General features: G+C 42.4%; 1 protein-coding gene across 6 annotated transcripts in view; it reads right to left on the bottom strand.

Moving 5' to 3' along the window:
• The window catches only part of SLC8A1 (solute carrier family 8 member A1), a 446,495-nt gene that overhangs the window by 2,589 nt on the left and 417,429 nt on the right, over nucleotides 1-26,477 (bottom strand). The gene's annotated exons all lie outside the window — the stretch shown is intronic.

Genomic DNA, 26,477 nt, shown 5'->3' with positions numbered 1-26,477 from the left:
CTGTTCTGGGCTATAGGTCATCAATATTAGATCCCACACCCACCACCTCTACTGATTATCTGTTACCAGGTCCCACGGCCACTGGATGAGCAATGTATGGGACTGGAATATGAGAGCTCCGAACATCAGGTAGTGTCTGTTCTGGGCTATAGGTCATAAATATCAGATCCCACACCCAGCACCTCTACTGATTAGCTGTTATCAGGTCCCACGGCCACTGGACATACATTGTACAGGAGTGGAATATCAGAGCTCCAAACACCAGGTAGTGTCTGTTCTGGACTATGCAGTTTAGCTCCCAATGAAGTAAATAACAACTGAGCTACAGTAGTCAAGAACAACCACTATGCAGTATACTGACCTATGGTGATCTGGCTCTATGCACTTTGTACTTCTAGACCTCCATGATCTGATATTGATGACCTAATCCTTAGTCTGGCAAAATCCCTTGAATAGGTACCGTATTTTTCAGAATATACACATGTGGTCAAAATTGTTGGTACCCTTCGTTTAATGAAAGAAAAACCCACAATGGTCACAGAAATAACTCGAATTTGACAAAAGTAATAATAAATAAAAAAAAGCTATGAAAATTAACAAATAAAAGTTAGACATTGCTTTTCTGCTTCCACAGAATTTAAAAAAAAAAAAAATAAAACTCATGAAATAGGCCTGGACAGAAATGATGGTTCCCATAACTTAATATTTTGTTGCACAACCTTTTGAGGAAATCACTGCAATGAAACGATTACTGTAACTGTCAATGAGACTTCTGCACCTCTTGACAGGTATTTTGGCCCACTTCTCAAGAGCAAACTGTTCCAGTTCTCTCATGTTTGAAGGTTGGTTTTTGGTTGTCTCCCATGAAGTCCACTTTGGCTCAATCAACGACGGATGGTGCGATCTGACACTGATGGTCCTTGAGCTTGAAGTTCACTTTTAATCTCTTTAGAAGTTTTTCTGGGCTCTTTTGTTACCATTGGTATAATCAGTCTCTTTGATTTGTCATCAATTTTCCTTTTGCGGCCATGTCCAGGGAGGTTGGCTACAGTCCCATGGATCTTAAATTTCTGAATAACATGTGCAACTGTAGTCACAGGAACATCAAGCTACTTGGAGATGGTCTTATAACCTTTATCTTTAACATGCTTGTCTATAATTTTCTTTCTAATCTCCTTAGATAACTCTTTGCTTCGCTTTCTTTGGTCCATGTTGAGTGTGGTACACACCATGTCACCAAACAGCACAGTGAGTATCTGTAGCCCTATATACAGGCCCACTGACTGATTACAAGATTGTAAACACCTGTGATGCTAATTAGAAGACACACCTTGATTTAACATGTCCTTTTTTACAATAATGGCGCCCGGAAACGGCGCATGCGCAGATGGAGCTCTTGGCTGAAGATCTCTGCTGCACACGCGTTGCCTCTGGCCCATTGATCTCCCAGCAGCGGACTTAAGGAAAATGGGGTCTGGAGGTAGCACGTGCGCAGATGAGATTTCGGCTTTTGATTGAGTCGATAGCTAAATCTGGGACATGCCGACTCTGGGCGCCATTTCTTTGAAGTCCAGACTGCCGACAGAGCATCTGGGACACTCAATAAACAAAAGTTTTAGGATTTTTCTTTATGATTTTAAATTCTCAGATGAAGAACATGGTAAATGTTGAGCAGTTTAGTACATCTATAAATATTTGCCATTTTCCAATATCATAAAAATGCATTATTTCCTCAAACTAGCACACATTTTCTAAATGGGAAAACATCCTAATGTGCATTATTTCCCACTCTGTCTCCGTTTGCATTGGAAATATACAAATGAGAGTTCATATGCTGCTCATGACCTAATAATAAACTTCCCTACAGGTTCATCTTGGTGCTATCGGAATAGGAAACTGTATAATTTGTGATGTTTACTTCACGGACATCACGCTGCTTTCCAGGGCATAACCAGACTGAAATATGTATTTTCTTTAGGATGGGCTCATCTGCTGTTTCGCCTGATTTAATCCACTTGCCGGCCACTGCATTTTCCAGTTATTTGCACTAAATTGCATCCAATGTGAAATAAATGCCTATGATAAAACAGCAATTTTACAAATGTTGCTCTTTTGTTACCAATCCAGTCTAGATGTGAATGAACCTTTTATATTCTCTCTGCCTTTCCTTTGACTCATTGAAATTTTGTCATTTTTGCAGAGATGCATTTTACCTAAAAGCTTTTTGTAAATTTTCTTTTTATTTTGTTCAGACATAATGAAAGCATTAGACAAGAAGAATGAAAATTAGCATATGGGATACATATCTGTTCAATAATGATTGAGAATCGTATGACATGCTGTACTCCCAAAAGCAAGGAGGATTTTTTTTTTTATACCTACAAACAGAAGAGCAAAGACGTGATCCATGAGGTTTTAAAATTAGGAAGTATACAAATAAAGAAAGTATACATTCACATTAGAAGTGGAGAGATGTGAAGGGCAAAGATAGATAGATAGATAGATAGATAGATAGATAGATAGATAGATACTGTAGATGTTGCCCAGATACTTAAAGTGGGTGTCCACTATTGGACAACTCTGGTCTTCCGGCGCCATCTTGTGACAGTAACTTCTGACTGGTCAGAAGTCAGAAGTTAAGTCACAAGCTCCAATGCATCTCTATGACAGCCAGAACGAGGCTCCTATATAGTTGTATTGAGTTGTGACCTCCATCACACTCCATAAAACACTAGAGCTACCAGCCATTCACAAGTCGGCAAGACTGACCAGAGCGGCAGTGATAGAAGGTGAACTTAGATTTAAAGCAACACAGGAAAGTCCAGCTCAAATGAACGGTTTCTTCTTTATTTCCTGAGAATTTCCACCCTTTATCATGATGAAGGGTGGAAACACAGCAGAAACGTGTTGATGCATATGCCATTATAGCGACTTTCTCGTGAAAATTTTGATGTCCCATGTACTTGAAATCCTCAAGAAATAAAGAAGAAACTGTTCATTTGAGCTGGACTTTCCTGTGTTACTTGTTCAATTGTCAGGCCATGGCAGGGCCTTTGTCCGGGTTCTGAACAGAGAGTGGATACAGAAATGGTGAGCTGGATTTGTTGCTACTTTTAAATTAAATTTAAAGGCAAGCAATCACCAGGATTTTCGCATACAAGCTAAAGCCAGTGCTATAATGGAGCTATCAGGCTGCTTATCTACATACCATTAGTGGTCAGTTCGGATGTTTAGGCTTTCAAATCCAAGAAATAAACTTTAAAAAATCGTCAGCTTTTTGAGTGGCAGTTGCAACGGAGCAACATAATGTAGATAGAAACCTCAGCACTGAATTGATAATAAAGAAAGGATTTTGATACAATAAGTGATTTTTTTTCATCTGGCAAGAAAATGGCCATCATTTCGACCACCAATACTCGCGGCGTGCTGACAACCGTATCATCTCATACCAGGCTCTCCAATACCACAAATGTCCTTAGTAAAGACCATTGTTGGTCGAAATGTTGAACATTTTCTTGCTGGATCAAAATAAAAAAAAAATGTATTGCATCAAGATCCTTCCTTTATCGTCATCTCAGTGCTGAAGTTTCTACATATTGTATACAAATAGTCAGGTTTTATATACCACTTTTTGCATCCTTAACCCCTTCACACCTGAGCCTGTTTTCACCTTCCTGACCGGGCCAATTTTTTCAATTCTAAACAGTGTCACTTTATGATGTAATAACTCTGTAACGCTTCAACGGATCCCAGTGATTCTGAGATTGTTGACAGTGAGCACCCTTTTTGATTTTGTTGTGCAATGTCACCTGACTATGTTGATACCCCATATGTGGTGGAAATCTATTGTTTGGGTGCATGGGAGGGCTCTGAAGGGAAGGAGTGCCTTTTGAAAGTACAAATAGCAGGAATTGTTAGCGGACTCATGTCGTGTTTGGAGAGCAGCTGATGTTCCTAAAAAGTGAAGCATCCCCACAAGTGACCACATTTTGGAAACAAGACTACTCAAGGAATTTATCTAGATGTTTGGTTAGCACTTTGAACCCCCATTTGCTTCACAGAATTTTATAACGTAGACCCGCAAAAATAAAAACAAAACATTTTTTACCACAAAAATGTTGCTTTAACCCCCAAATCTTTTATTTTCACAAGGATATCAGGAAATAATGCATAGTACAATTTGTTTTGCAATTCATCTTGAGTATACCAATACCTCATATGTAGTTGAAAATTACATTTGAGGCACAGTACAAAGTCAAGAAGGGAAGGAACACCATATTTGAGTTCAGATTTAGTTGAAATGGTTTGCGAGATCCATGTCACTTTGGCAGAAACCCTGAGTTGCCAGAACAGCAGAAATTCTCAACAATTGACCCAATTTTACAAACTGCTCCCCTCAATTAATTCATCCAGGGGTGCAATGAGAATATTGACACCACATGTGTGTCAAAAGTTTTTATACTATTGGGCAGTGAAAAAAAAAAAAATAAATTTTAACACTAAAATGTTGTTTTAACCCCAGATTTCCAATTTTCACAATAGGTAAAAAAGGCACCAAAATATGATACACAATTTCTCCTGAACATGGCAATACCCCACATGTGACTGTACAGTCCTGCTTGGCCGCACCGTAGGGCTTGAGAGGGAAGGAACAACGTTTGATTTTTGGAGCACAGATTTTCTTACAATATGTACTCCATTTCCAGAGCCCTGAAGTGCGAGAACAGCAAAAACCCCCTCAAGTGACCACATTTTTGAAATTACATCTCCCAGGTGTAGTGGCGATTTAGTATTTAAGGGACTTTTATCCTTTATCATTAAATTATCTGTCTTTAATAGTTAACATAAATTGATCAATACCGTTTACTGAAGCAATTCAAAGTATTCTTTAAATAATTAAAAATATGCACTTTTTTAAAATTGTTTTTAAGTTTTCATATTTAATTTTTTTTATTTTATTTTTACATGACAATAAGGACAGTCGTGGGGCTTGAGTAGATTCTTTGATCTGTATACTGCAATTCTAGAGATATTCATTCCATCAGACAGCCAAATATAAAAAAAACTTCTTTTATGTAAGAGTGTTTTGGGCCTGCTGTGTGATCTGTGCAAAGGTCTCTGTGCAGGGAAGGTAGGGAGGTGAGCTCCTATATATAGTTGTATCATTCTGTGTTTTCTGGCTCAATCTTTTTTACTATTTTTTTCCAAGTGCTGTTGTGGAAATGCACATGCTTGTAGTTCTTTCTAAAATGAATACTCAGTTTATTATTTTCAAGTAGTTAAAGGGGTGCAAAAACAAGACAGTATAGGTAATTGGTGGATATCACATGGGTGGGATCCATATCGATAGGCAGAATAGGGAACTTCTTATCCCCAACAAAGAACTTTTATATTTTCATTAAAAATAGAAAAAGCAACAAAACAAGGGGCAAAAATGCAACAAATGAACATAGCTTTAAGCTGATTAGATGGGATGCTCCTTATGCTTGCTATTCAAGTTGTACTGACAGCCATGTCATCTAGCTTTTCCATTATATATCTCAGACTTATCTTTGCTCGTGATCCCAGTCGTAAGTATATTCTCTGTACGGAATATTCCTGATATAAACATACTGCTCTTCTCATTTACTTTTTACAATGTCGCACATCTTTAACAAAGGCCAGAATCCAAGAATTTCACTTTGATCTTACTAAAGACTGTGTTGAGAAAGTACTGTGCCAATAAGACACAGACATATTGGTTTAGGTAAGATTTTATCAAGGACTTTTTTTCAAGGATTGTATAATGAATTTTAGATGTCAAAATGAAACAGACATTCTACTACAATGGTCAGTAACTGTGACTACATAGAACTTGCATATAATATAGATATCCATTAAAAAAAAAAGCTTTCAGTATGTTTTCAAATGGGCTAAATCTGTAGGAAGAACAACCTCCCAACAGATCTCTCCATCTATAGATAACTATTTTTTTTTTTACTGTGTGACACAAACCATTTTTAAAAGTGTTCAGATTTTTTTTAAAGATTTCTGAAAAAGGAAGTACAGTAGCTATCTGCTGTATGTATCATCTCTAATGGGTTTCTTTCTCTGCCAATCTATTGGTCTTCCTTAGGGGTACTTCACACACAGCGAGATCGCTACTGAGTCACGTTTTTTGTGACCTCATTAGCGATCTCGCTGTGTGTGACACTGAGCAGCGATCTGGCCCCTGCTGTGAGATCGCTGCTCGTTACACACAGCCCTGGTTCGTTTTTTTATTGTTGCTCTCCCGCTGATAAGCACACATCGCTGTGTGTGACAGCGAGAGAGCAACAATCCTGAATGTGCAGGGAGCAGGAGCCGGCGTCTGACAGCCTGCGGTAAGCTGTAACCAAGGTAAACATCGGGTAACCAAGGTGGTTACCCGATATTTACCTTCGTTACCAGCCTCTGCAGCTCTCACGCTGCCGGTGCCGGCTCCTGCTCCCTGCACACACTAAGCTAAGCGGTGTGAGCTGGTAACTAAGGTAAACATCGGGTAACCATACCCAATGTTTACCTTAGTTACCAGTGTCCGCAACTTCCAGACGCTGGCTCCGTGCAAGCGCAGCGTCGCTTGCACGTCGCTGCTGGCTGGGGGCTGGTCACTGGTCGCTGGTGAGATCTGCCTGTTTGACAGCTCACCAGCAACCATGTAGCGATGCAGCAGCGATCCTGACCAGGTCAGATCGCTGGTCGGATCGCTGCTGCATCGCTAAAGTGTGAAGGTACCCTTAAGGTACTGTCACACATAACGAGATCGCTAGCGAGATCGCAGATGAGTCACCATTTTGGTGACGCAGTAGCTATCCCGTTAGCGATCTCGTTATGTGTGACACCTACCAGCTATCAGGCCCCTGCTGTGAGATCGCTAGTCGTTGCTGAATGGTCCAGGTCATTTTCTTCAAAGGCGATGTACTGCTGGGCAGGACACATCGCTGTGTTTGATACTGTGTGACAGGGTCACAGTGACTGCTGAGATCGTTATGCAGGTCGCTACTGCGACCTGTATTGTTCCTGCATCGCTGGTAAGATCTGACTGTGTGACATCTCACCTGCGACCTCCCAGCGACTTACCTGCGATTCCTATCAGGTCGCATCGTTTTCGGGATCGCTGGTAAGTCGTTGTGTGTGACTGGGCCTTTACTCTCTTTTTAAATCAATTATAACGGCGAGAACTAATCCTAATCCTCCTTTAAAAGGATTTGTACAATACTTGGATAATGCCTTCTCATTCTTATGTTTCCTCCCAACATAATAATAACACCTGTACTCTCCTGCACTGCCGCTCCTAGGGATCACGTGACATGGTTATGCCATGTCACGTAATCCCTGCAGCCAATCGCTGGTTTCTTTCTCACCTCCTTTGGACGAATCAGAAATCTGAAGGAAGGTAGAGCTGCGTCTGCTCTCTCACCTCCTTCAGATGTCAACTACATCTGTAGGAAAGGAGTGAAGCCAGCCCTAATTGTCCACATGGTTCACTTGATATAACAATATCACACGAGCCCCGGGAGAGGCAGTGCTGTCACCAATGGAATGGTTCCGTCACCAGGGGTGACTATAGGTTTCAATATTTTGTTGGAGGGAAACATAGGGATTGAGAAGGGGTTTTCTGAGTAGCGGATAACACCTTTAATACAAGACCATCTTTGATTATTATTTATGATTATAGCGCCATTTATTCCATGACCCTCTACAAGTGAAAAAGGTATGCATAAAAACAACTACAACAATCATGAACATGACATAAACAGACTGCGAGGACCCTGCCCGCGAGGGCTCACAGTCTACAGGGGATGGGTGAGGGTACAGTAGGTGAGGACAGAGCTGGTTGCGCAGTGGTGTACTGGTCTGAGAGTTATTGTGGGTTGTACACTTGTCGGAAGAGGTGGATCTATATAAAATGTCTGAAAAATTATTTAGTAACAGTGAAGAAATGCTTAATTGTACATTGTGGTAGTGTCAAACCAGACCATGATGAGCATGTTCACCCTAGGCTATCACCTACAATAAATGCTAGGAAGTGTAATCTAACATTGTCATTAGGCATGAGGAAGTAGCTATCTCCTCCTCTCTTCATCAGAGACAGAGAACTTAGATAGAAACGGATGGAAAGATGAATGAAGCTAAACACAAGGTAATCATGGAGGAAAACCTAAGTTCACCTTCCAGCAGGACAAGGACTTTAAACATACTGCCAGAGCTACAATGGACTGGTTTAGATCAAACACTATTCATGTGTGTGGATAGTCCAATCAAAGTCCAGACCTAAATCCCATTGAGAATCTGTGGCAAGAATTGAAAATTGCTGTTCCTAGATGCTCTCCATGCAATACCACTGAGATAGAGCTATTTTGCACAGGAGAATAGGCAACAATGTCAGCCTCTAGATGTGCGAAGCTGTTAAGAGACATACCCCAAAAGTAATTTCAGCAGGACATTCATACCAGGATGGGAGTCATATATATACCATGATGGGGATCAGATATTCCAGAATGGGCCCAGGATGAGGACCATATATATAAGGATTTGGACATGTATACCAGGATGAGGGCCACATGTACTAGGATGAGGGCCATATATACCTGGATATGGATCATATGTACCAGGATGGCACAAGGATGGGGAACATACAGTGCCTTGCGAAAGTATTCGGCCCCCTTGATTTTTTCAACCTTTTTCCACATTTCAAGCTTTAAATATAAAGATAAAAATTTAAATATTATGGTGAAGAATCAACAGATGAAACATAATTGTGAAGTTGAACAAAATGTATTGCTTATTTTAAACTTTTCTAAAAAATAAAAAACTGAAAATTTGGGCCTCCAATATTATTCGGCCCCTTTACTTTCAGTGCAGCAAACTCACTCCAGAAGTTCATTGAGGATCTCTGCATGATCCAATGTTGTCCTAAATGACTAATGATGATAAATATAATCCACCTGTGTGTAATCAAGTCTCCGTATAAATGCACCTGCTCTGTGATAGTCTCAGTGTTCTGTTTAAAGCTCATATAGCATCATGAAGACCAAGGAACACAACAGGCAGACCCATGAAACTGTTGTGGAGAAGATTAAAAAAAAACACAAAAAGATTTCCAAGACTTTAACCCCTTCATGATCCATGACGGATATATGCGTCATAGATTGTGTGAGGTTAATACCTGCCCTCTGCCGTGGGCAGGTCGCGGTAATCCGCGCACATATCAGCTGTATTTAACAGCTAACATGTGTGCCTGCATGTTACGAGTGGAATCGCATTCCAACCGCAACATTTAACCCCTTACATCTCGCTGACAAAGTCTGGAAGCAAGATGTATATGCGCGCCGCCATTATTTTCACTTAATGCAGCCCCCACCAGAAGTCACGTGCGTGATCATGTGACTTTCAGTGGTTTCCATGGTAGCACAGGGTCATGTGAGGACGCCTGTAGCTATCATGAGTCACTTTCGGTTTCACTCGGCCTGGAGCCGAGTGAATCAGAAAGTGAGCATATCTGCTGTTTACAGCTGTGTAGCTGTGATCAGCAGATAGGGCAGAGCGATCACATTGTTGATCCATATAGCCCCCTAGAGGGACTAGTAAAATAAAAAAAAAGTTAAAAAAAAGTTTAAAAAAAACAAAAAAAAACCTAAAAGTTCAAATCACCGATCTATCAAAATATAAAATCAATTAATCTGATTGGTAAATGGCATAGCGGCAAAAAAATTCCAAACGTCAAAATTACATTTTTTGGTCGCTGCAAGTTTTACGCAAAATACAATAACAGGCGATCAAAATGTAGCATCTGCACAAAAATGGTACAATTAAAAATGTCAGCTTGAGATGCAAAAATTAAGCCGTCACTGAGCCATAGAACCCAAAAAATGAGAAAGCTACGGGTTTCGGAAAATGGCGCAAAACGTAAGCCACTTTTATTGCACAAGCTTGTGAATTTCTATTAACCCCTTAGATACAAGTAAACATATACATGTTTGGTGTCTACAAACTTGCACCGACCTCAGGCATCATAATGACACATCAGTTTTACCATATAGTGAACACTGTGAATAAAATATCCCAAAAACTATTGTGCAATCACACTTTTTTTTGCAGTTTTTCCACACTTGGAATTTTTTTGCTGTTTTCCAGTACACTATATGGTAAAACTCATGGTTTCATTTAAAAGTACAACTCGTCCCACAAAAAGCAAGCCCTCATATGGCAAGATTGACAGAAAAATAAAAAAGTTACGGCTCTTGGAAGGAGAGCAAAAAACAAAAATGGAAAACGCTCTGGGGCTGAAGGGGTTAAACATCCCAAAGAGCACTGTGCAAGCGATCATATTGCATTGGAAGGAGTATCATACCACTGCAAATCTACCAAGACCTGGCTGTCCCTCAAAACTTTAATCTCAAACAAGGAGAAGACTGATCAGAGATGCAGCCAAGAGGCCCATGATCATTCTGGATGAACTGCAGAGATCTACAACTGAGGTGGGAGAGTCTGTCCATAGGACAACAATCAGTTGTACACTGCACAAATCTGTCCTTTATGGAAGAGTGTCAAGGAGAAAGTCATTTCTCAAAGATACTCATAAAAAGTGTCACTTAAAGTGTGCCACAAGCCACAAGAAAATACAGGACTATTCTTGAAGAAAACCTGTTGGAGTCTGCAAAAGACCTGAGACTGGGACGGAGATTTGTCTTCCAACAAGACAATGATCCCAAACATAAAGCAAAATCTACAATGGAATGGTTCACAAATAAGCATATCCAGGTGTTAGAATGGCCAAGTCAAAGTCCAGACCTGAATCCAATCGAGCATCTGTTGAAAGAGCTGAAAACTGCTGTTCACAAACGCTCTCCATCCAACCTCACTCAGCTCCAGCTATTTGCAAAGGAAGAATGGGCAAGAATTTCAATCTCTCGATGTGCAAAACTGATAGACGCATACCCCAAGCAACTGCAGCTGTAATCGTAGCAAAAGGTGGCGCCACAAAGTATTAACTTAAAGGGGCCAAATAATATTACATGCCCCACTTTTCAGTTATTTATTTTTTAAAAAAGTTTAAAATAAGCAATCAATTTTGTTCAACTTCCCAATTGTGTCCCACTTGTTGTCGATTCTTCACCATAAAATTTTAATTTTTATCTTTATGTTTGAAGCCTGAAATGTGGGAAAAGGTGGAAAAAATCAAGGGGACCGAATACTACACATACACCAGAATTGGGGACACATAATTGGAAGGGGCCCAGGATGGGGGACATAAGTATAAAATTGGGGGGCATTATCCCCATAACAATGTCAGCAGCAGATTCCCCCCCCCCCCTCATACACTGCGTCATGACCACATTTTTTGCTTCAATTATTTTTTCTTATTTACCTCCTCTAAAACCTAGGTTGAGTCTTCTGGTTAATTGCGTGTCATAGTCAGCAAACTACGGTATGTTACGAATTGCAATATTAAATATATAAGCTTCAAATGTTTATAATTCAATGCTACACTTCTATACCGTAATTCCTATTGCTTAATGACAGCACAATAAATCTGAACTCACTTCTGTATTTCATTACCTCAATTGACACCGATTAAGTCAAAACATGATGGCAGATACTGGGCAGCACAAAATATAATAACACATTATGGTGATGCCAGATCATAGCAAGCAGCTGAAAGTCACTGGCACACACTTATAAAGTTTGGTGATAAAACTAAAATAAGCACAAGAGTTACCTAATCTTACATTCCAAATAAAGTAATAACCCAAGTTAATTACAAAAGGTTAAAAACACAAATGGAGGATAAATGGAGGCTTTGTAATCCTAAAAATGCAAGAGTTCTGATATTTTAAAGATTTGCAACTAGTGATGACAGCGAGCACTAGCATGGTCGGGACTCATAACGAGCAGCCTCGGACGTTTGGACTGGCTTGACTCTTGTACCAAGTATAATGGAAGTCAATGTGGAACGCGAGTATTTTTCCAGAAGATCTTCTGGAAAATGCTCGAGCTCCCCATTGACTTCCATTACACTGAGTGCATGAGTTGTGCCTGTCCGATCATCCGACTGCTCGTTATGAGTACCGAGCACCTGAGCATGGTAGTGCTCGCTCTCATCACTATTTTCAACCAATACTTTTCTATTCCTTGAATGATTAAAAAATAAATGAGTTTTGTAAATACTGTTGAATAAAAATCTATTAGTTTTGTTTTATTTCTACAGTTTCAAAGTAAACGTATGTGTTTCCATGGTAACAAATAAACCATGTGGAGCCTAATCCTGCAAAGTAGTTCTTCAGCTTTTGGTAACAGACAAATCAATAGCAAAAAGCAAGGGACATATGGTAGGGAGGGTGTTACGGGGGGCTGTCTGATAATAACCTAAAGGAGTATCAGACAGTCAGGGTCCACCGTGCAAAGACTTTGGTGCAGACTATGGCAGAGTGCAATACCTCTGTTAACTCACAGAAGGATATAATAAGTAAGTAAAGCAATTCCTCCCTTACTTGGAGGGTGTGTGGAATGATCTCTGTTAATAATCACAGAGACAAAGGCAATGTGTGCGAAATGGTACCTACCTAGGTCCGCTCTTCTAGTGGTGCAAAAGAGACGAACAGCAGCGTAAGCCGCACAAAGCTCCTACCTCTGTTCACTCCCCTAGTGTGCGAGGATACGAAGAACTGCCACACGCAGTATAAGGAAGGTTACCCTAGCGGCAACGTCCACCCACGAGTCGAATTACAAGGCCCAGCCAGACCATGTGCCTCAGGCACCTGCCTATGTCCGCTCCCCTAAGAGGTAAGGATACGGACAGCAGCCGAAGCTGTAAGGTATAAGAACGCTACCCTGCCGGTAGCGCTCACCTAGCATAGACAGAGGAATGCCTAGAGGAACGCGCACAGAGCGTCTACTCTTATGCATGAACCAAGAGGACTGAGCGCCATGCGGCGTGTGTCAGGGTCTTATATAGACTCTGTGCCTCATCCAAGATGGAGGACACCAGAGCCAATCCGCTGTCAGAACGACAGGAGTGACGTCATGCTGGCCTATCACCGAGCAAGGCGTCACAAGCACATGACCAGCGACCAATCGGCACAGAAGGTGTCAGAGACATGTGACCTCGTGTCAGCGATGATGTCACCCGCACATGTGCAATGGCTCCAAGACAGGACTTAGTCTCCGGCGCTCGCACATGTGCAGTAGCAAGAAATCTGGACTTAGTCTCCAGCGCTCGCACATGTGCAGTAGCAAGAAATCTGGACTTAGTCTCCAGCGCTCGCACATGTGCAGTAGCAAGAAATCTGGACTTAGTCTCCAGCGCTCGCAGCAACCGTAACAGAGGGTGACTAAGTTTAGACTACACATGGGTTATTTGCTGTTACTATGGAGACACATAGGTTTGGCTAAGAACTGTAGTCAAGAAATAATTGGAAAAGTTTATTTTAATTTTAGTTGCGTTGTGCTACACCCTGTCTTTACAGTGTTGACCATTCTGCCAAATGCCCGTTATACGATACTGGCCATAGAGCTAAGTGTCAGTGGTATGTGTCTTATCCTGGCGTGATTTTCCATTATAGTTCTGATACTGGTCCTAAGGTTTAAAAAAGCTGTGATTCATTATATCATAAGTGCACAGTGAGATTTGCAGCATAAGAGCCATTAGGTTTTGAGACCCAGTTTGCAGAAAAAGTCAATCCAGGTATGACATGATCACCGTAAAGTTTTTGAAACCGGAGCTGGTCATAGTGGTAGAAGCACATTAAAATGGATGGCTAGTTTGTATCCCCTAGAGTAAGGGTGACCCAAGCAAAGGGCCACCATTAATGAAGTCTGTATGCCCCAATAGTGCATATGTTCACTTTGTCTTCATGAGACAACCATTTTAAAGGGAATCTGCCACCAGGTTTTTCCCTTATGAGCTGCAGCCAGCACCAGTCAGCCCTTATATGTAGCATTCCAGAATACTTTATATAAGAGCCCAGGCCACTCTGTGTAATGTACAAAACACCATTATAATACCCTCCTAGGAGGTGGTTCAGTCCGATTGGTGTCACTGGTCTCGGTCTGGCACCTTGGTCTTCTTTCGATCACTGACCTTCTGCCCAGCCCCATGTGCATGATATGTCTTGTGTCATTCACAGAGAGGCCTCCATTGCGCTCCTGCGCATGCGCACTTTGATCTACCCTGCTGAGGGCAGAGCAAAGTACTGTATTGTGCAGGCGTGAGAAAAGATCAAAGAACACCCACACATGCATACAACAGTACTTTGATTTGTCCTCAGTCGGGCACATCAAAGTATGCATGAGCAGGAGCGCAATGAAGGTTTCTCTGTGAATGACACAGGACACGTCAAGCACACGGGGCTGGGCAGGAGGACGGTGATCACACAAGATAGAGGAGGCACAGGACCGAGAGCAGCGACACCCATCGGACCGGACTGCCCCCTAGATGAGTATCATAAAGGTGTTTTTTTACATTATACAGCGTGGCCTGGCACTTATATACAGCATTCTGGAATGCTGACTGGTGCTGGCCGCAGCTCATAATTGTATTAGATTTTATTCCGTGACTTGTGAAATCATTCATTTAATTTCTACACATATATGTATAGGGGCAGATTTATCAAAACTGGCTATGTGCGCACGTTGCGTACTAGCCCTGCAGAAATTTCTGCAGCGATCTGAAGAGCACATGTGCGCTTTAGATCGCTGCAGAAATGTCCGTAGTGAGCGCCGATTCCATGCGCTCTGCCTGCAGCTCCTCCCATAGACAGAGCAGGAGCTGCCGGCAAAGCGCAGGAAAGAAGTGACATGTCACTTCTTTTTGCGCAGCGCTTCGGCAGTAGCCGAAGCGCTGCGCTCTGAGACGCCACGTGCGCACGGCCCCTGCACAATCTCCATAGACTGTGCAGGGGACGCAGGACGCATGCAGTTACGCTGCGCTGCAAAGCGCAGCGTAACTGCATGAATTTACGCAACGTGCGCACATTGTCTAAAAGAAAAACTGTACATGTTGCCCATAGCAACCAATCACAGTGCAGCTTTCATTGTACCAGACCTGTTTGAGAAATTAAAACTGAGCTCTGATTGGTTGCTCATGCCACAGACTGTTTTCTTTTATACAGTTTTGATAAATGAGGCCCTTCAATGTATAAGCTGGTGATGCTTTCTAGTCTGAATTGTACCATATGTGCAGTGGATGTTCTCATATTAAATAACAAGTTTAATACACTTAACAGTTTACATACGAAGCCTTATATATGGATTTGTTATGGGCGAGCCAATAAATGCCTCTTCATAGACTTAAAGATAGCAGACTCTAGACTTAATCTTGTAAATTTAAACTTAAGATGTCAAAGCCATTTGACCGTCTTGGCCTAGATCCGCAGTGTGTAACATATGCGCGTTGGTAACTGATGTACAGTATCATACAGTAAAACTAAGAGATAATTAACTCTTTGGGGATCCAGCTGGCTTAAATGCTAGCAGACTCTGCGTTTTGGCTTTAAAATGTCATTAAAGTGTTTCTCATGGATTGCTATGCCATAACAGACTTTTCAGCTCGAAGCATACAATATAAAGATGTCTCATAGATATTGGTATTTCCTGACTGCCTTAAAGTTGTACTGCCAACTTCTTAAGTCACATTGGCGGCTGCCACGTTGGAGTACAAACCACCCAATTTGTTAGTTCCAGTAAAAAAATATTTTTTTTTACTGTTATGTGAAATAAGTTATAATCTGTGGAAAATGACTTTCCAAACCTTCGTTTAGGGGGTTGTATGGAGCCAATGAACAGCTGAGAGTGTTCTAGTGTTCACTAATTTCTGTTTATTACAGAGAGAGATTTATATAATTAACTCATGTTGTGATTGTATTCCTGGGGTCCACCCTGTAGGCAATGCTTTATCTACAAAAGGGTATTTTTCTTCATTTTTGGTCCATGCATGTCCTTCAGAGATTAGATATATTAGCTATCAAAGAGTTAAAAAAATCAGAGCCAAACAATAAAAAAAACCTCTCAGTCGGATGCCAGAAAGTTCCAGTAATATAGTTAGATCAGACAACTTCTTCACATGTAAGTTTATAGTGGCTGCAATTGGGAGCTGCTGTTGGCTGCGGAGATCCATTGGTGGCTCATTAACTTTAGTGTTTGGCATGTAATACTTCATTTTCCCTATCAGTGCTACCGCAAGAAAAATGAGCAATAAAACAGCAGTTCCCGTCAGTGGGACCCCAACAATTTAGACACGTTCTTCACAGTCTCTCTCGGACTGCAGCGCCATATGCCCAGCCTGATAGAATAACCGCTAATATTTTTGTAAATCTTTTCATCTTTGCCTTTGTTGTGTATTCTTACAATTTGCATCTTTATCCTATTGTGTGTAACATTTTGTTTCTTTTTTTTTTCCCAAGAAAAGAGACCTAAACTAAATTTGTTTAAAAACTTGAAGAATTCTCTTGAACAGCAAACCAAACTTTCCATGAACAAGTGAAGAACTTAATCATGTTCAAAAGGCCACCCAGTAATCATCCCATGGTATAGTATTTACACTGTGTAGGATCTCAATAGAGACGAAGGATTTTTTTAAAGTTACTACATTTTTAGCTATGTTTAATAATTTTGTCCTGCATGGAAAGTTAGGAAACATTGTAAATTACTTCATTAGGGAATTTGCACTCATTACTGGAAAAATAATGCATGTAAGTGGATTCGCAGCTTCCATCTTTTTCCCAACCTATGAGCTTGCCTTGAGCTGAAATTAATATCAGAATGTACTTATGTGAGATAGAATATTGCACAAACTTCGCCGACTGTTGTGGTGGTGTCGGGTTCTGTTCACATGGCAGATTCTGACACTCTGCCCGATGGTTTTTCTGGTGTCTGAGATGAACACAGGCAGTCATTGGCGTTGACCTGCTGTGAGGCTGATTCATAGGCAGGCTAGCAAGAGTTAATCTCTGCTAGTCTGCTTGTTTGGCTCCTGTGATCACATGTTATAGGGAAGCCAATCACATCTGCCCCTCCTATTTATGCTGGATGAAATCGTCTACCCATGCTAGCTATAGGATATTCTATGTTGGTCCGTGAGTTTTGGTGTCTCAGAATTTCTGATGAAAGTGTTGCTATTTCTTGGAGAGGTTGTGGAGTTTATCCCTGTTGTCTTGCTGCTTCCTTCCTGCTCTTATTTTCCTCCTCATCTCTTATTATCTTATACCTCTGTGTGTGCGTGTTAAGTAACAGAGTTTTGATTATCCCATCTTTCTATTACTCTGGTTTTCAACACACTCCTGTCTGTTCCCTTTCTGAGGGGAGGAGAGGGGAAAAGGAATAAAATCAGGACTGGTCAGGAGCAAGGTCAGGAAGGACGCTCAGGTTTCTCCACCATTAGGCGTATCCCTAAGGTTAGGAATAGCGTAGGGCCCCCTAGCTTCAGGGTGAGTTTAGGTGCCCTGGTTTCCCTCTACCCCAGTCATCGTGACAACTTATTTGGAGTACAGATGATGGCAGTGAAAGGATCATCTCAGCACCTGTAGCTCCCTAACTCTGCTGCAGGTGATTGTTCTGATTAGCACAACACTCATAGGAGGAGACAGGTGCTGAACCCTTCACTGCCATCATCTGTACTCCAAATTAATGTTTTGAAGGAAGGAAAATAGACTAGGGGAAAACAGAGATTTAGAAGACACTTCTATAACTTTCCTGGCTGCATAAAATTATTATACAACAAAAATGAAAGTTGTTTCCCAGGGAAAGGGGTACTCGGTACCGAGCGGTTTACTACTGGGGAATGTCACTTGGGTGGTGGCCGTTGCCCGGTCCCGTGCCCTGGGTGCTTTTAATGGGGAGTATTTACAGGGGAGAATAAAGTCATTTGTGCGACGCAACCTGCGGGTAGCAGTTAATATGGGGGACCCGCCGCTGCTGGATTGGTTACTCCTAGGGCTGGTGGTAATGGCAGCTGAGGTGGTAGGCCCTCCACAGGTAGGGCTGAGCCCAGGGAGCTGTATGGTGGAAATACCGGAAAAAGGGAGGCCACACCAGGGTTGTAATTAACAGTCTCTACTCACTCGTGGGCTCTTGGATAGCTGGTTCAGGTCTCTGTACTTTCAGTGCCAGTTGATGACTCTGTTGCTCTCTCCCCGACACGCTCAGAATGGTTGAGTCCCCGTAGCGTGGAGCATTTGGGGCCTGACTGTCCCTTTGCGGTGGCAGTCTCCTTCTCCGTATGGCGGGCAGTGTGGACCCTGTAGGGAGGTATGTGTACGAACTCTGATCCTTGCTTTACTGCTGATGCCCCCGGATTGGTGGGTCAGTGAGGTCCATGGAGGTCCCCTCACTGTGCAGCTATTTGCCAGGCCGTCTGAAACTGTTGCCTGACCTAGGGCCCTGTGCGTGCTCTGGTCCCAGTGATACGCAGGTGTACTTGCACTGACGGCCACTCTCCTGTGCCCCCGGGTCACCGTTACACGACCCAGCTCTCAGGCACGTTTGTACACTTCACTATGCACTACTCTTCTGCCTAGTCCCCTCCCACCAGGCTGTCTAGTTCCCTGGTCTGGCTCTGCCCTCTAGGTGGCCATCCCCTTGTCTGACTAGGCAGTGCCCCTTGGTGTGGAATGGTAACTAGGATTTTGGAGTGTGTTGGTGTTGCTGGCACTTGTGTTCCAGGTCCCAGGGGGTAGGTCCTGCACCCCCATGAGGATGCAGTTCCCTGTAGTGCCCTGAGTGCCTCAGGGGTGCTACATAAGTTTAGTTAATTTCTAAAAAAAAAAGACAGCAACACATCTGTCTTGTCAACTTTTTAGTGCTGCAATCCAGGAGGAACTATAACATTTCCATGCACCTACCCCTTTTACTCAGTCATGCCCTCTCACCTCCTCCATGAACCCTAATTGTGCATTTAGGCTCACCAAAGCCTCCCAAAAGCTGCTTTCCTGGTGATTTTAGGTGGCTTCGGTTGCAACTGGTAGATTTTTAGGTGGTTGCTGGGTAAACTCATCCATGCTGCAGAATTTAGTGATTTAAAGGGAACCTGTCATCAGAAATTTCGCTCAAAAGCTAAAAGATTCCCCCTCTGCAGCTCCTGGGCTGCATTCTAGGAAGGTCCCTGTTATTATTGTGCCCCATGTGAGACCAAAATAAAGCCTTTATAAAGTTCTACCTTTTTGTATGCAGCTTCTGTAAATGTGTCACGGGGGCGGGCTCTCTGCCGTCCGTTATTCTGCCCCCTGGTCCTGTATGCCACCCCCATCGCTCCTTTCCATATCTGATGCACCGCCCACTGCTCCAGCCATCCCCGCGCATGCCCAGTGCCAGTCTCACAGGACTGAGCAGTGTGACCGCTGGTGACATGTGCGCAGGCAAGTGATTATGGGCGGGGCTGTGACTGTTATCAGCAAGTACCCGCCCATAATCTCGTGAGCGCGCAAACCTCTCCAGCATTCACACTGAGCTCAGTGTAGATGCTAGACTGTATGGGCTGCTTCCAGGAATGACGTCCCTTTGTCATGTGATAGTATTTTGAACACGCCCCTATCACATGACAAAGGGACGTCATCCCTGGAAGCAGCCCATACAGTCTAGCATCTACACTGAGCTCAGTGTGAATGCTGGAGAGGTTTGCGCGCTCACGAGATTATGGGCGGGTACTTGCTGATAACAGTCACAGTCCCGCCCATAATCACTTGCCTGCGCACATGTCACCAGCGGTCACACTGCTCAGTCCTGTGAGACTGGCACTGGGCATGCGCGGGGATGGCTGGAGCAGTGGGCGGTGCATCAGATATGGAAAGGAGCGATGGGGGCGGCATACAGGACCAGGAGGCAGAATAATGGACGGCAGAGAGCCCGCCCCCGTGACACATTTACAGAAGCTGCATACAAAAAGGTAGAACTTTATAAAGGCTTTATTTTGGTCTCACATGGGGCACAATAATAACAGGGACCTTCCTAGAATGCAGCCCAGGAGCTGCAGAGGGGGAATCTTTTAGCTTTTTGGCGAAATTTCTGATGACAGGTTCCCTTTAAGAAATCTTCCATAAGGCACAAATAAATTAACATACGAATGATATTTGGATTTGGAGGAAGGGAAACTGTTTTAGAAGACAAGTAACGCTGGAGAAGAACTTTATTATGTCTATCCATGTTGTGATTATCTCCTTCCTTATTTGCATGTAGATAACCCCAAGCCCAATGATGCAAGAAATGCAGAAAGTAAGTTATCAAAAAAGCAAAACTGAATTAGCAATTTCAATGTTTCTGGCTTCCACCTAAGAAGAATATACTTACAATACAAGAGAAAAGCAATTTACACAAGAACTGGTAAGCGGACTTAATCTTGCATACATAAAGTAGAGCATATTCTAAAATATGAGACCTTACTCCTGTAAGACATTATAATAGGAAGAATAAGAACAAAGCTAGCACTACTAAGAAGCATGAGTGTGAGACAAGAGGACAGAATGACAGAAGAGATGGGATGTTCTCTACCTGTCTTAATGATAAAGTATGTTATAATACAAGAAGACATGGAAGCATTCATCCATATAACCTTCACACGACTTTGTCTCTGCATGGAGAAGTTTAAAATAAGCCGTATAAAGTTACTAAAGATGCAGAGGAATATGGAAAATAAAATGTGTTATTTTGGCTCACAGATGACATTTCTTGCTCATGTCAGATGTAATTTTAATATTGGAATACCTGTCAGCATTTGACAAGCGTATCTGTTTCCATAATGAGTCACTGGGATAACCTCCACGTGCCGTCTATATATATGTCACACATATGGTTTATGCTTTACATAATACGCCAGCCATTTAAATTGGAGATTCCCCGAATCTCTTACACTAAGCTGTTGATTCCTGATTATAAGCCCTGTAACCACTGTGATTAACTGAATATCCTACCATAAAACCTCATCACATCCCCACTGCCCTGCAATCCAACAGCTTTGACACTAAACGGGGTCTAATAACTTTGCAGGAATTCCATATAAAAGTGAGAAGACTGGAGTTGTACAGCTACAGTACTAAGGCTTGCAACGTCTGTAAAAAGTATTCAATCTTTTCATTCTACCAAAAGTTTGGACGCACCTTCTTAGTCAAAGAGTTTTCTTTATTTTCGGCACTCTGAAAATTGTAGATTCACATTGAAGGCATCAAAACTATTAATTAAAACATGTGTAATGAAAGACTTAAAAAATGTGAAACAACTGAAAATATGTTTTATATTCTAGCTTCTTCAAAGTATCCACCTTTTGCTTTCATTACTAGACATTCTCTTGATGAGCTTCAAGAAGTAGTCACCGGAAATGGTTTTCCAACAGTCTTGAAGGCGTTCCCAGAGATGCTTAGCACTTGTTGGCCCTTTTGCCTTCACTTTGCGGTCCAGCTCACCCCCAAACCATCTCGATTGGGTTCAGGTCTGGTGACTGTGGAGACCAGGTCATCTGGTGTAGCACCCCATCACTCTCCTTCTTAGTCAAATAGCCGTTACACAGCCTGGAGGTGTGTTTGGGGTCATTGTCCTGTTGAAAAATAAATGATGGTCCAACTAAACGCAAACTGGATGGAATAACATGCTGCTGCAAGATGCTGTGGTAGGCATGCTGGTTCTGTATGCCTTCAATTTTGAATAAATTCTCAACAGTGTCACCAGCAAAGCACCCCCACACCGTCACACCTCCTCCTCCATGCTTCACGGTGGGAACCAGGCATGTAGAGTCCATCCGTTCACCTTTTCTACAAAGACACGGTGGTTGGATCCAAAGATCTCAAATTTGGACTCATCAGACCAAAGAACAGATTTCCACTGGACTAATGTCCATTCCTTGTGTTCTTTAGCCCAAACAAGTCTCTTCTGCTTGTTGCCTGTCCTTAGCAGTGGTTTCCTAGCAGCTATTTTACCATGAAGGCCTGCTGCACAAAGTCTCCTCTTAACAGTTGTTCTAGAGATGAGAAGGTGTGTCCAAACTTTTGGCCTGTACTGTGTGTATGTATATATATATATATATATATATATACACACACACTGTATTTTTTGTGTTATAACATGCAAATTTAGAGATAAAAAAGGTTAAAAAAATGGGGCCCATATTATACTCTGGTGTTGTCTTACCAGATGGGGGGGGGGTGAGTGGTGGTGGAGTGGAGTCACAGGAGGCAGGGGCGGTGCTGGTGGGGTCTGTGCTGACAGTGATGCGGTCTGTGCTGGCAGCGGTGGATCTGTGCTGGTAGCGGCGGGTCTGTGCTGGCAGTGGAAGCTGCGGTGGCTATGTGGAGAAGGCCAGTGCGGCGGGTGTCCTAGATGCTCTGTTGGCAGTCTGGGCTTCAAAGAAATTGCGCCTGAAGCGGCGCATACGCAGATAGAGCTTTCAGACGAGAGCTCCATCTGCGCATGCACTGACTCCGGGATCCATTATTTTAAGTAAGAGTATCTGGGACACCTACCGCACTGCCACTGCAGCCCGCACATCCAGTCGGCTGCCCATACAAAGAGGCACCCAGCTGGCCGCCAGCACAGAGAGGTAGCCAGCCGGCTGCAGCCCGCACAGAGAGGCAGCTGGCCACCCCGCACAGAGAGGCACCTGGCTGCCCGCACAGAGAGGCAGCCAACCACCCTCACAGACAGCCTCCCACGCCAATTCTCCATTTCCCGGTAAGCTATATTCGGATTTTAACACACACCCCTTATTTTCCTCCCAAATTTTTGGAAGGAAAAGTGCATCTTATAACCTCCAAAAATATGGTATATATACTGTATATGTGTGTGCCTGAATTTTTTGTATGCAAGAGGAGCTTGTGCAAATATTATTATTATTATTATTATTATTATTATTAATACTAAAAAAAAATACTGATATCTTTATTACTTATTATAACACTAGAAAAATATCCGCGGCATTGCTCGCAAAAGATTATATGTTAAGTTGTTGGTTACGCTTGCTAAGATTATATTTTCAGTTTCACCCTGAAGTTGACATCAGGGTCTAAAAATCTGTTTTTTAAACTTTTCTTTTTTTTTAGTTTGGCATTAACAGTTGTTTATTTCCACATATTTGTTGTAACACTGAGGCAAACAACAACTACTGTTTCTACAAATTTAGCCTGTCTCATCCGTTTCCTTTCACGCCTGGGACTCGTGTTGTTCAGCTGTTTGACATGGTTTTGCTTTCTTAGCTTTTGGATTAAGTTGCCCAATAGATGGTTATTATTGGGGGCAGAATTTTAAAAAAATCATTCCTTAATATTTTGACCCTCAGTAATCAGCTCACACTGATGAGAGATCTAATAGGTGAATCTATAGAAAACAGAAAATGTCCTAAACGATCTCAAATCTCAATTATGAAGACTGCCTCAGTCACTGTTCTAGTTGTTTATAGCAACCAATCAGAGCTCAGCTTTCACTTTACCTCAGCAGCTTCAATGCTGAAACCTGTACTTAGCTATAGGCAACCAGAGTGATCTGTGAGGCAATTTTCATAAATGAGGCCAAAGTCATTCCTGCAGTGGCTATAGGCAATCAGACCGATCTTACTATGAGGCAATTCTCACTAAAATCTTCATTCTCAATAAATGAGACCCCAATTACTTCTGCACGGGATATTTACAGCAGTTGCTATAATTACAAACGTTTAATTAGAGCGACTTATCAGGTTTTGCCACCTTAGCAACTATATGGTTGCTGCCCCTTTTGAGTGACTCTTTGGGTGCTTTGGCTTTAATTCTTTAAAACTCTTTGAGCAACAACTGTGTCAGCAGCTTCACAGCTGAAAGCTGCACTCTAGTTGCTATAGGCAATCAGAACAGTCTTAGGCTATGTGCGCACGTTGCGTATTTGCATGCAGTTACGCTGCGATCTGCACCGCAGCGTAACTGCATGCGTCCTGCGTCCCCAGCAAAATCTATGAAGATTATGCAGGAGACGTGCGCACGTGGCGTATTAGAGTGCAGCGCTTCGGCTGCTGCCCGAAGCGCGCGTTCTAAGAAGTGACATGTCACTTATTCCATGAGCTCTGCATGCATTCCCCGCTCTGTCTATAGGAGGGGCTGCACTCAGAGCGCATGGAATCGGCTTTTTTTTTTATTACGGACTCTTTCTGCAGCGATTTGAAGCGCACGTGTGCTGTTCAAATCGCTGCAGAAATTTCTGCAGGGACAGAACGCTACGTGCGCACATAGCCTTACTGTGATGCAATCTTCATAAATGAGGCTCCAGTTTTTTCTGCAGTGGCTATAGGCAACCAGAACGATCTTACCATGAGGCAATTCTGATAAATGAGGCCCCAGTTACAGACTTCAGAGCGAGTTATCAGGTTGCCTCACCTTAGTGACTATATGGTTGTTGCCTCTTTAGGAATTACTTTTTGGGCACTGTCGCTTTAAGGCTGAGGCGACACGGGGATTTGTGTGAGCGCTCGTATGACACTCAGCACACTCTTGCAGGACAGCAGGAGCCAAGTGTCATGCGACTGTGGTCCAATCGTGCGATCAGACCACAGCTGCAGAGGGGAGGGCCGGCGCTGTGGAGGGGAGGGATTTATCTCCCCATCTCCTCTGTTGCCGGCTGATGAGAGAATCGCACTGCTCTCGCGTTATATCGTTGTAACGCAAGAGAAATGTGATGTTTCTCTCGCCCCATAGACTTGAACGCGTGCGAGTGAAACAGGATCGCATTACACCCACAGCATGCTGCGACTGTTTTCTCGGTGTGATTAAGGCTGAGAAAATATTCGCTCATGGGAGCTGCCCCATAGAGCAATATTGCTCTGAGTGGAATGCGATTTTTTTATCGCATTCCACTTGCTTTGTATTACTCGCCGTGTGTGCTGACCCTAAATCTTTAAGACCCTTTTGCAAAAACTGTAGCTTAGCACAGGGCTGTGGAGTCGGAGTCAGTGCCCATTTTGGTGAAGTTGGAATCGGTATAAAAAGTACTGACTCTAAACAGTAAACAATGTGTTTTCAAGATGTATGCTGAATACATTCCTGATGTTTCAATGAAAATGTAATAAAAAATAATTGGTTAAAAAAGTACCGACTCCGACTTCTAAAACATATCATAAATTGGGTATAGCAGTTCAATGCAGTATGTGATTCATATTTTTTTATTAAAATTTCAGAAAGTTATGAAATGCCCTGTAAATTTCCATTATATTCCTGATCAAAGTATCTAGGCTTTTCTTTTAATCAGATAATTTTGTATTATGTTTTTGACATTTACAAAAATTGTATAATGCAAAGTGTAATCAACCATTTATACCAAGACATAACAACTCCACTACCCCTCCCCCCATTCTGATAGGATCTAGGCTTTTAGTTGAAAGGAATCGGTACTGCACTTTATGAACATGATAAGTAGTGAAGCTCCTCCTCTACAGATAAGGGTATAAAGACACTGGGAAAGAAGGAACGCCTGCACTCATCTCAGAACTGCTAGAACAGATTCTTGCTATTATATCTGACAATTCTTCAAACATGTTAACTACAATCAAACTGATGAAAGAGAATAATGAAGGAGAACAGCAGCTAGAAGAGCACATCAGATTCAGTATCTTTGAGATGGAGCAACAGTCCTGCTCCTGTAACTGAGGAACAAACAGACATTTACTACAGAAGAACAGCAAAATGATCATTTAGAATGAGATAATCTTGCTGAAGCTGCTTCACATCTCTCTCCTATTTATCACATGTGTTGTGTTGTGCACACACTGCAGCTGGCAATAAGAGATAGTCTGCATGAGGGACATGCTGGAACTCAGATTGGCAAAGTGAGGAAATTGGTTATTGCTGCCAGAACAAGTGCATTACAGCGCTGCAAGAACCGAGCCAAATAGACTTATATCTTATATCAAGACTAAGGCCTAGGCTGAAACGCGTTGGTTTTTTTCCTCCCCTAATGATTTGATGTCCTCATGTCTAACCGCCTGGCGATTCTAACAGAGTAAATAAATGTGAAGTTTTACGTTATACAGTACATCTATTTGGTCTGGTTCACATTAGTGTAGATAGAATATTCTCCAGCCTTAAATTAATTAGGTCAGATTTGAGGTAATCTATGAAGGAGGATCTAATGGAGGCGATACTATTTCTCAGAACAAATTCATAAACTGCACATATGTTATTCAGTAGATTTTGTTGACATGGCCTCTACACCATTCTAAAACAGACTAGGTCAGTGCCATTCCCCTGATGATTCTCATAGAAAGAGAGGAAATGTGTCGGGAGACACTTTTTTTTTGACAGTTCAGGGACATGGTGTAGATGACAGTGGTGGACTGCCCTTGTCAGGGTGGGAATCTTTTTGGGATGCCAAGTTTATTTTGTGTTCTAAAGTTGTATTCCAATAAATATATTTTATGTTATATCTAAAGGCTCCGTTACACGCAGCGACATATCTAACAATATATCGCCGGGGTCACGGATTCCGTGACGCACATCCAGCATCGTTAGCGACGTCGTTGCGTG

Source organism: Anomaloglossus baeobatrachus, chromosome 3 (assembly GCF_048569485.1).
Source record: "Anomaloglossus baeobatrachus isolate aAnoBae1 chromosome 3, aAnoBae1.hap1, whole genome shotgun sequence".
NCBI lineage: Eukaryota > Metazoa > Chordata > Amphibia > Anura > Aromobatidae > Anomaloglossus > Anomaloglossus baeobatrachus.
Note: the sequence above shows the minus strand (reverse complement) of the source record. Positions and strands in the feature narration are given on the sequence as shown.